This window comes from Tupaia chinensis, unplaced genomic scaffold (genome assembly GCF_000334495.1).
Source record: "Tupaia chinensis unplaced genomic scaffold, TupChi_1.0 Scaffold000355_1, whole genome shotgun sequence".
NCBI classification, from domain to species: Eukaryota; Metazoa; Chordata; class Mammalia; order Scandentia; family Tupaiidae; genus Tupaia; species Tupaia belangeri.
In genome coordinates, this window is record NW_006159850.1 from 6652965 (window position 1) to 6661566 (window position 8602).

Here is an 8602-nt window from a genome sequence, read left to right on the forward strand (position 1 = left end):
CATTCAGCCTATTCCCCTCCCCCACCAGCACTCAGCTTACAGCCTGCCCGTGTCTCCCCTGTATGACGGGAACAGGAAGAGCACGAGGACCAGTGGGTGGCAGCACCACATTGCCCGCTGCATGAGGGGCACAGGGCTGGGGCAGGAGGCAGACCCTGACCTAACAGCTCAGAACCACACCCCGCACTGACGAGGAGACCTTGGCAGGGGGCAGTGGAGGCGGGAGGCCCTGAGACTACACCTCCACCCTCCGCAGGGGGCCCCCTACAAAACTCACACCTGGGCCACCGTTTGAACCCCTCCTCGCCCCACGGCCCGTCAGAGAGGCCAGGGGCCATGCAAGGAAGGACAGGCCCCACCAGCCTGGCATCTCCTCCGTGTTCAGTCCTGCAGGGGGGAAGGGAGAGGGTCAGGAAAAGGTACACGAGGCCAAGTCCCCCCTAGCCTGGACTTGGGGCTCCTGGAGCGGTTTGGGGGGACGGCAGGGCCTGGCAGCCCTGGGGTGAAGATGAAGGTGTGCCCAGGAGCCCTGCCACTGACGCCACGGGCTGCAGACCCAGGGCACCCCTACCCCTCCCAGGGCATGGGGACAGAGTGGCATTACGGGGAGTGTGAGGGTGGCCAACTGGGGGTATGGGTACCCCACCTGGCATGCTGTGGGGAGCAGCTGCAGGGGGATGCCGGGACCACTTCCAGACTGGGACAGAGTGGCTGGAGAGGATGGCCCCCCACCGCCCTGTCCCAAATAGGCTGTCCCTCAGAGCCTCCCCTCAGGGCTGCGCACAGAGCAGGTGCAGGAAGGGAGGGAAGGGGCAGCAGGAGCCCCGCAGAGGCTTGTCCCCCACCTCCGACGAGCGAGGCCCCAGTGACCTCCGACCAGCGAGGCTCTGGTCTGCTCTTTCGGCTTCCCTCAACCTTGCAAAGTGCTCTGGCACAGGGGTCTCCAGCAGCCCAGAGGAGGGAGGCTGGTCTCCATGGCAACAGTGACGTCATGGCTTGGGGATAGGAAGGCTGCCTCTGTCCCTGGCTGCCCTCGCCCCATCTGCAGCAGCTGGGACCCCAAGGGAGTATAGCCGCTCAGCCTGCCCTGTCTGTCTGTCTGTCCTGGCCACCAGAGGCAGACAGACCTCTCCTGCCCATCTCCACTCCTCCTGCCCCTTTGTCCTCAAATTGTTCCCAACCGGCTGGCAGCTTGGCGGACCCCACTCTTGCTTCAGCTTTCGTACACTCCTCCCAGACGTGCAGGGTTTGGGTTTTGTTTCGCTACAGGACGCATGTACTTGAGAGAGACGGGGTGGGGTGGGGGAGGTGCAGATAGCACCCTCCACCGGGCTGGCCACCTGCAATCCCTTCTCCTCCCTTCTCCTCTCAAGGACTTTGGGCACATATGCACACGCACCTGGGCATTTGTCAAGTCGCTGGGTCTGTGACCTAACCGCAGTCGGCCATGTGGGATCCGGCTGCCTTGGCCACACCACTGGCCAGGCAGACATGCGGTTTCATAGGAATGAGGGAATGAGCCACCGGCCACGCTACCACCTTCTCCTCTGCCTCTCTCTCTTCCACAGCAAAGCCGGCTGGACACCTCCGGGGTTACCCCAGCGCCCCTCCTCACCATGGGCCTCTATCCCTCTGTGGCTTCCCACCACCCAAGGCCCAAGACCTGAGAGGCCTCTCTCTCTCCAGCTGCTCCCACCGGAAGCCAGGCGCTGCCTCAGGCCCGTGCACACGCCCTTCCCTCTCCTGGAAAACTGATGGAGCCAATGAAAGCTTATAGGAAGCCAGGGAGGGCTTCTTCCTGGACACCAGGGCCCTGGTCCGTTTGGGGATCCACGCCTAGTAAGGCTGGAGTGCCGAGGGAGGCTACGCAGCCCAAGGCCAAAACCCAGTCTCACTGCCAGTCCCTGATGCCAGAGGAGGTCAGGGCTCCACCCCCGGCCTCGTCCCGTCAGCACAGCCGTTTCCCCCACTCGCGTCTCCGCTCACTCACTGATCCCACAAAAGGGCAGGCTTGTGACCCGAGAGTCTTCCTTTTATAAATTAATATACCCTTGTTCTTATTTATTTGAGTTTGTAGTTTTGCTATAAGGTGTGTGTGCTCACCAGAGAAGGTGAGAAGGGGGGAGAGAGACAGATCACCCTCCCGGGGGAGATGGCCGTGCCGCAGTCCCTTCTCCTCCATTCTCATCTCAGGATTTAGGGCTTGTACACGGCATAAATCTCAAGCAGCTAGGTCTGGGACTTGAACTATGGTCAGCCACATGGGAGTCCAGTGCTTTAACCGCCATGCCAGCTTTTGGCCCCGCTCGTTACTTTTTAAAATTCTGATTACATGTTGAAAGGATAAGATTTTGCATCTGTTAAAGAAACAATAGCATTAAAACTGTTTTCGCTTGTTTTCACTTGGTAAATGTGCCTATTCAAGGCATTATTAATGTTCACTGTGTTCCATTTTATAGGAAAGCTCTGGATTCAAGTGGCCACCCCACAGGCCACACCTAGGACAGGTAACTCCAGGGCAGAGACACAGAACTATGGGCATCACTGTCCCCACCCCTGGTGGCCTCCCAAGGGAGGGCGGGTGTGCACCAGAAAGCAGCCACCTCGAGGGAGTTCTGTTCCCAGGAAGCAGCTGGGGTGCCAACACCTTGTTCCCTGGGCCTCCGTCCCACTGGATCCAACAGCCCTTCTCCTCCCACACACCTACGAGGACACACAAGCCTGGCCGCTGGGCACGGTCTGCTCCTACCTTGACATTTAAAGGAAAAGCAGCTGAAGCGTCTGTTGCCCGGAGCCGGAGGGAGCTCCTTCCAGCCTGCCCTCATTCTCTGTTTCTGTGGACGTGACCATAAGGCATCCAGGAAGGTTCTCTTGGCGATGGCTCTGAAGCGCAGGCTTCCTGACGCTGGTGCGCGGTGCTGTCGCCATGTGGATTTCTCGGCCCTTGTGCACGTCCTGGCCAATCTGAGCAGGCTGGCCCAGACGGGCAGCTTCGCGGCCGTGACCCATGCTGGATGGGCCCACACTTGGCTTCATCTGTGCTGCCGTCTGGGAATCTCTAGCAGACTTCGCACGGGGAGCCTTTCATTTTGCACTGGGCCCTGCAAATGGGGCAGCTGGCTCTGAGCCAGGGCTTTTCCGTGTGAAGATGCCAGTGGTGCAGCTGACGCTGTCGTGCAAATACAGACGGGTCAGGAGGTCAGGAGCGGCCTCGAGGCTCTGCACATCTGGTCAGCTCTCGGGAATGCTGGCTCCATTCTGAGTGGAGGGCTTCTGGGTGAGTGGTCTCAGCCCTGATGGCAAATAGACTTGTCTAAGAAGCTTTTAAAACTCACCCGGCCAGGCCCCGCCACAGAGCAAGGGAACTGGAGTCTCGGCTGGCACTCAGCCACCTGGCCTTCAAACACCCTCCAGGCGATCCCCATGGGCAGCCAGGGTGCGGCAGGCTGTGTTTCTCAAGGCTAGTGGGCAGGAGCACCTGGGCCCGTTAGAAGGCAGATTTGATTCCGTGGGTCTGGGTGCAATCTGAGACTGAGAGACTGAGTTTCTTCTTTTATTAGTTTTGCGATAGGATGCACGTGCTCACCACAGAGGGAGAGAGAAAACACCCGGGAGGACGGTCTCGCTGCAATCCCTTTATCTCTACTCTCCTTGTGGGACTTGGGTGCGCACACACGTGTCCGGCATGGTTTTCAAGCTGCTGTCTCTGGGGCTCGAACTGCCTCGTTGGCCATGTGGGAGCCAGTGCCTTAACCTCCATGCCATTTGCCGGCCGAGGCTGTTTCTGACAGACTCTCATGCCATACTGCTGCCTCTGCCGCCGCCCAAGGAGCAAGGCCCCAGGCTCAGCCAGTTCTTCCTCTGGCTAGCGACAGCCTCCGAGGGTCAGAGAGGAGAGCCAGCAGCCCTCAGGTTTCCAGGGCCTCGTCCCAATCTGGGTAGAGGACATTGAAAAGGAAAAGGAGCCCCTGCCCTGTGCGTGTGCTGCGGAGACGGTGCCCGGCACCAGGGCCACAGCTGGGGGGCCGTTCACATCCAAGGTTGATGTGTCTACGGTGACAACTTCCCAGCAGGTGGCAGTGCAGTGTGTTAAGGAAGGAACCCGGACATTCACCCAGGGGCTTCATAAGGGTGGACAAGGGGGGCGCTGGGCAGAAGTCAGGTGGCAGCACGCCCGCCAGGCCCAACAGAGAGGAGCGGCGGCCATCTTTTCATTTGAAAACATCTTTTTTGATGCCACTTTTAAAACTGAGGTAATGCCACTTTTAAAATTGAGGTAAAATACTATGTAACATTTTATACACACACACATGTGTGTATATGTGCGTGTATGTATATGTAATTCTTCCAGTGGGTGTGTGTACTTGCTGGGAAAACGGGGGGGAGGGGGTTAGATGAGAAAGCACCTCACGGGGAACGCAATCCTCCTCTGTCTCTCCCCCATCTTGGCATTATGGGCGTGCACACACACTCATCCAGTGTTTCCCAAGCCTCTGGGTCTAGGATTCGAACTGAACAGTCGGCCATGTGGGATCCAGCCACATTGACCACCACGCCCATGGCTGACCCGTCATTAGCAAACCCAAGCTGCCCGTGGGTCTCGCTGGTCTCCCATGCCTGTATCCCGCACCCTTTGACTGACACCGCCCCACTCCCTTCTCCCGTCCCCAGCCTGCGGCCACGTGTCACCCTCTCCGCCGGTGCTCGAGGAGTCCGACTCTCTGGTTCATGGTCAGCGGTATCAGGAGTCTGTCTTCCGCGCCTGGCGCATTTCACTCTGCGTAAGGTTCTCCAGGTTCACCTGTGCGCCGTCGCAGGTGGCAGGACTGCCTTCTTCGTAAAGGCTGCAGGGCACCCACGGTGACTGGCACGCACGCCAGTGTCTCCGGCAAAGGCCGATGGTCACTGAGGCCGCCTCCCTGTCTGGGCTATGTGACCCAAGCTGCAGGGAGTATGTGGGGTCCTGGTTTCATCCCCTTTGAGTATGAACCAGCAGCGGGGTTGCTGGCGGGACTCCCTTTGTCATCTGCAAGGCGGCCGCGTGGTTTCTGCAGCAGCTCACCAGGTCACACGCCCACCCACAGTGCCCAGAGGCTGCCCTTCCGCACGCTCACGAATGTGCACAGCGCTACCTTCTGACGTTTACAAACGCTCTTTGATTTTTTTTACTAATGAACATCCTAACAAGCACAGGGGGGCACCTCGCTGTGGTTAGGTTTGCATTTCCCTAATGAATAATGATGTCGGGCAGGGCACCGCCCATCTGGCCATTCGGAGGAAGTCTGCTCAAGTCCTTTGATATTTTTTAACCAGGTAATTGGGTTTTGCTACTGAATGACAGGTCTCCTGCGTGCTTCTCTCCACGCCCCCACGGGGCCTGCTGGGATCAGGTGCTCAGGAGTGAATCGCTAAAGGCATGAATGAACACACACATGAATGAAGGCACGAGGAGTGCACACGTAAGGCGGGCCCTCAGCCAAGGCGCAGCCCCTTTCCCTGCTGGCCTTCAGGGGAACGTCTAGCAGAGGCTCCCCGCTTCAGAGCTGTCTGTCAGTTACACGTGGCGGATCGGCTGGCCAGGTTTCACGCTGCACCACTCCAGGGAGCTCCATCCACGCTGCCGCCTGGGTGACTGGCAGGCAGCCTGCTGTAAAGTAGGCAGTGAGTGGGGTCATCGGCGGGTGCGTGTCCAGCTGGCTCCAGAGTTCACTGCAGAGGACCCAATCAGTGCTCTCTCGGGGGTGTCTCTCCTTAGCCCCACTTCAGGGTCTACCCTGAAATGTCCTGACTCATACCCCTCTCTCCACAGGGGCTCAGGGCTCTCCTGGATTCTCCCTGGGCCCACTGCGTGGGGGCAGGCTTACAGGAGGGAATTAGCAACCCAGCAGCTAGCTCCTGAGAGGAGCGGTCCCTCACGGGGAGTGGGAGTGGCTCGTGGCCAGGAGGGGGCCCCCAGGAGTGCAAATGTTCCGGGTATCTGGGCTCAGGTAAGCCACGGCACCCGAACTGGCCGTGCAGTCGGAAACCGCTACAGGCTGGGCAGGAGGGGGCGGGAGGGGGCAGCGGTGACTCTGGGAGCTGGAGGGCTGTGGAGTTGAGCCCACGGGAGGAGGTGACTGCTATCCACACAGGGCACAGAGGCTGAGGCCACGGGGCAGCCACTGGGCAGCCACATCCTGGCCCTTTTCTCCTCCACCTCGAGGAGCACCCGGTGGGTAAAGGTGCCTAGTGATGCAGGACGGGCTGGTGACACTTTCCACTGATGAAGTTAGTGCACCCCACTCCTTCCTCCTGCCCCCGCCTGACCTCACCCCCTGGGAGCCTGGTCCAGTGCTGGGTCAGAAAGTCAAGAGCAGCAGGTGGGGTGTCTCACACAAGGCCACCTGGCACAGCATCGGAGAGCCCCAGGCCAAGGGCTTGCTGAACGTCTTGATTTTCTGTTTTCTGTCCTTGGTGAGGCCTACTTGCCTAGGTCTAGGGTCTGCTCCACTTCTTTTTCTTTTTTTTAGAAATGTTTTTCTATATGGGGCATGTGCTCGCCAGAGACAGAAAGTGAGAAATCACTCACCCCTCAGGGGGAATGGCCACACTGCGATCCCTTCTCCATTCTCCTCTCAGGATCTTGGGTCTGCACACACAAGTGCCTGGTGTAAGTTTTAAGCGACCGGGTCTGGTACTCGAACCAGGGTTGACTATGGGGGAGTCCAGCAACATAACCATTGCATTGTCTGCTGGTCCCAGCTGTTTCTTTTTGCAGCACCTGTGGGCTCACGCTGAGCACCCAGCACCCCAGTGACCTCATTCAGGACCAGCAGAGGCCTCCCAGTGAGGCCAGCCAGGGGAGGGTGCAGAGTCTGGACAGGTCGCAGGGGCAGCTGGGTGGTGTCCTTGGAATGGGGTTTAGCAGGGAAGAGGTGGCAGAGGCCTGGCTCAGGGTGGGGAGGTGGCGGGGACACCCATGAGCATTCCAGAGTCACCTTGACAGGCAGGGGCTGGACAAAGAAATGCAGAGCTCTGGGCCGGGCGTGGCCCTGTGGCCCCAACCTGCCTTGTCACAAGGCCCCAGGTGGTCAGAAGGCACTGGCGTTTACGAGTTCCACGCTAGCCCTCTTCAGAGCCGGGGCCCACCACACTGGCCCGCCACTCTCCCTAGGGAGTCTGCCCAGAGGACATTTAGCAAAATGGAGACATCTGTGGTCGTCCTGAGGCGGTGATGCTGCTGGGGAGCCCTGGGGCGCCTCCAGGGACAGGGCAGATCCCGCAACGAGGCACCCCAGCTTCCATGGCCTAGAGTTCCAGCACGAAGCCCTGGGCTGCAGGAGGTGGCGGCAGAGCCAGAGGGTGTCCGGGCACCGCCTTGAGCCCACCCCACCCCACGCTCGACGCTCGGCCTGGCCTTCGGCTCCCGGCCCCGAGAAGCCACACAGACGAGCCAGGCGATGATGAGTCACTTACAGTTTATTTTTGCCTGAAAGTATTTCACACCTCTTTGTACACAGCTACGTGACAGTAGTACTGACCATCAGGAAAAGCAACAGTGCGAGGGAAGGGCGGCATGTCTTGTTTCTTCTGTTTGTTTGTTTTTTTTTTTCTTTTTTAACCTTTTTTTTTTTTTTTCTCTTTTTTGCTTCTGCTTCTTCCTGCACCAGAGTGCTATGAAGGACCGAGGGGAGGAAAATAAAACCAAACAACGAAACAACAGAAAACGGAACACGGAACAGAACTCACTCACACACACACGAAATAAAACATGGCTCATAAAATGAGTTAAGACTGAAACCCAATTTCCTTTTTTTTCCTTTTTTAAAAAAATGAGGGCGTAGTAGGGGGGTAATAAAGTCTACCTAGCAAAGTATAAAACGACAAAAGCATGGTTTCCATTGAATAAGATTAAATATATATAAAACAATTACATTGACTGTGGGTTAGGTCTGGAGGTGCCAGAGGGGCAAGTATTTGTGCTAAACCAACAGAAAGAAGGGCTGGGGGGAGGGGGACCCCAGATAAACCACGGAGGGCTGTTCTGTACAGTGAGGGCTTGTTAAGAAAAAGCCGACGCTTTATAAAAGAAATGGAGGCTGGCTTGTAGTTGGAGCGGGGTGCGGACAGAGGGAGTGTCTTCGCTGCAGTGGTCACATTTACGGGGTGGGGGCAGTCAGGCTGGCGGAGGCGACATACTCTCTTCTCCCAAGAGACCATGCAAAGAGGGGTGCATGCATGAGGGGACAGGGGGACACAATGGTGGGGGTGGGGCACAGGGGACAGCAAAGGCGGAGGGAGACGGGAGCTCTCCAGGGTGGCAACTGTCTACAGGAGTGGACTGAGGAGGACGGGCTAGCACCCCCTTCCCAGTCTGCAAAAGGGGCCGAGAGAAAGAGCTCAGGCCTTAGAGGGGCAAGGGTACACTATGGGGACCCCGTGTCTTCCTCCTCCCCCCAGCCTGACCCCTACCCCTCGGGGAAGTTGGAGACATCCGGAAATCAGAAACGCAGGGTGGTGGGTGGACAGACAGAAGGACCAGAGGGTATTAGCATACAGAATCCATTACAAAAAAAGCAATTAATTTTTCGAGGAGGTTCTTTTTTTTTCCCGGTTTTTTTTT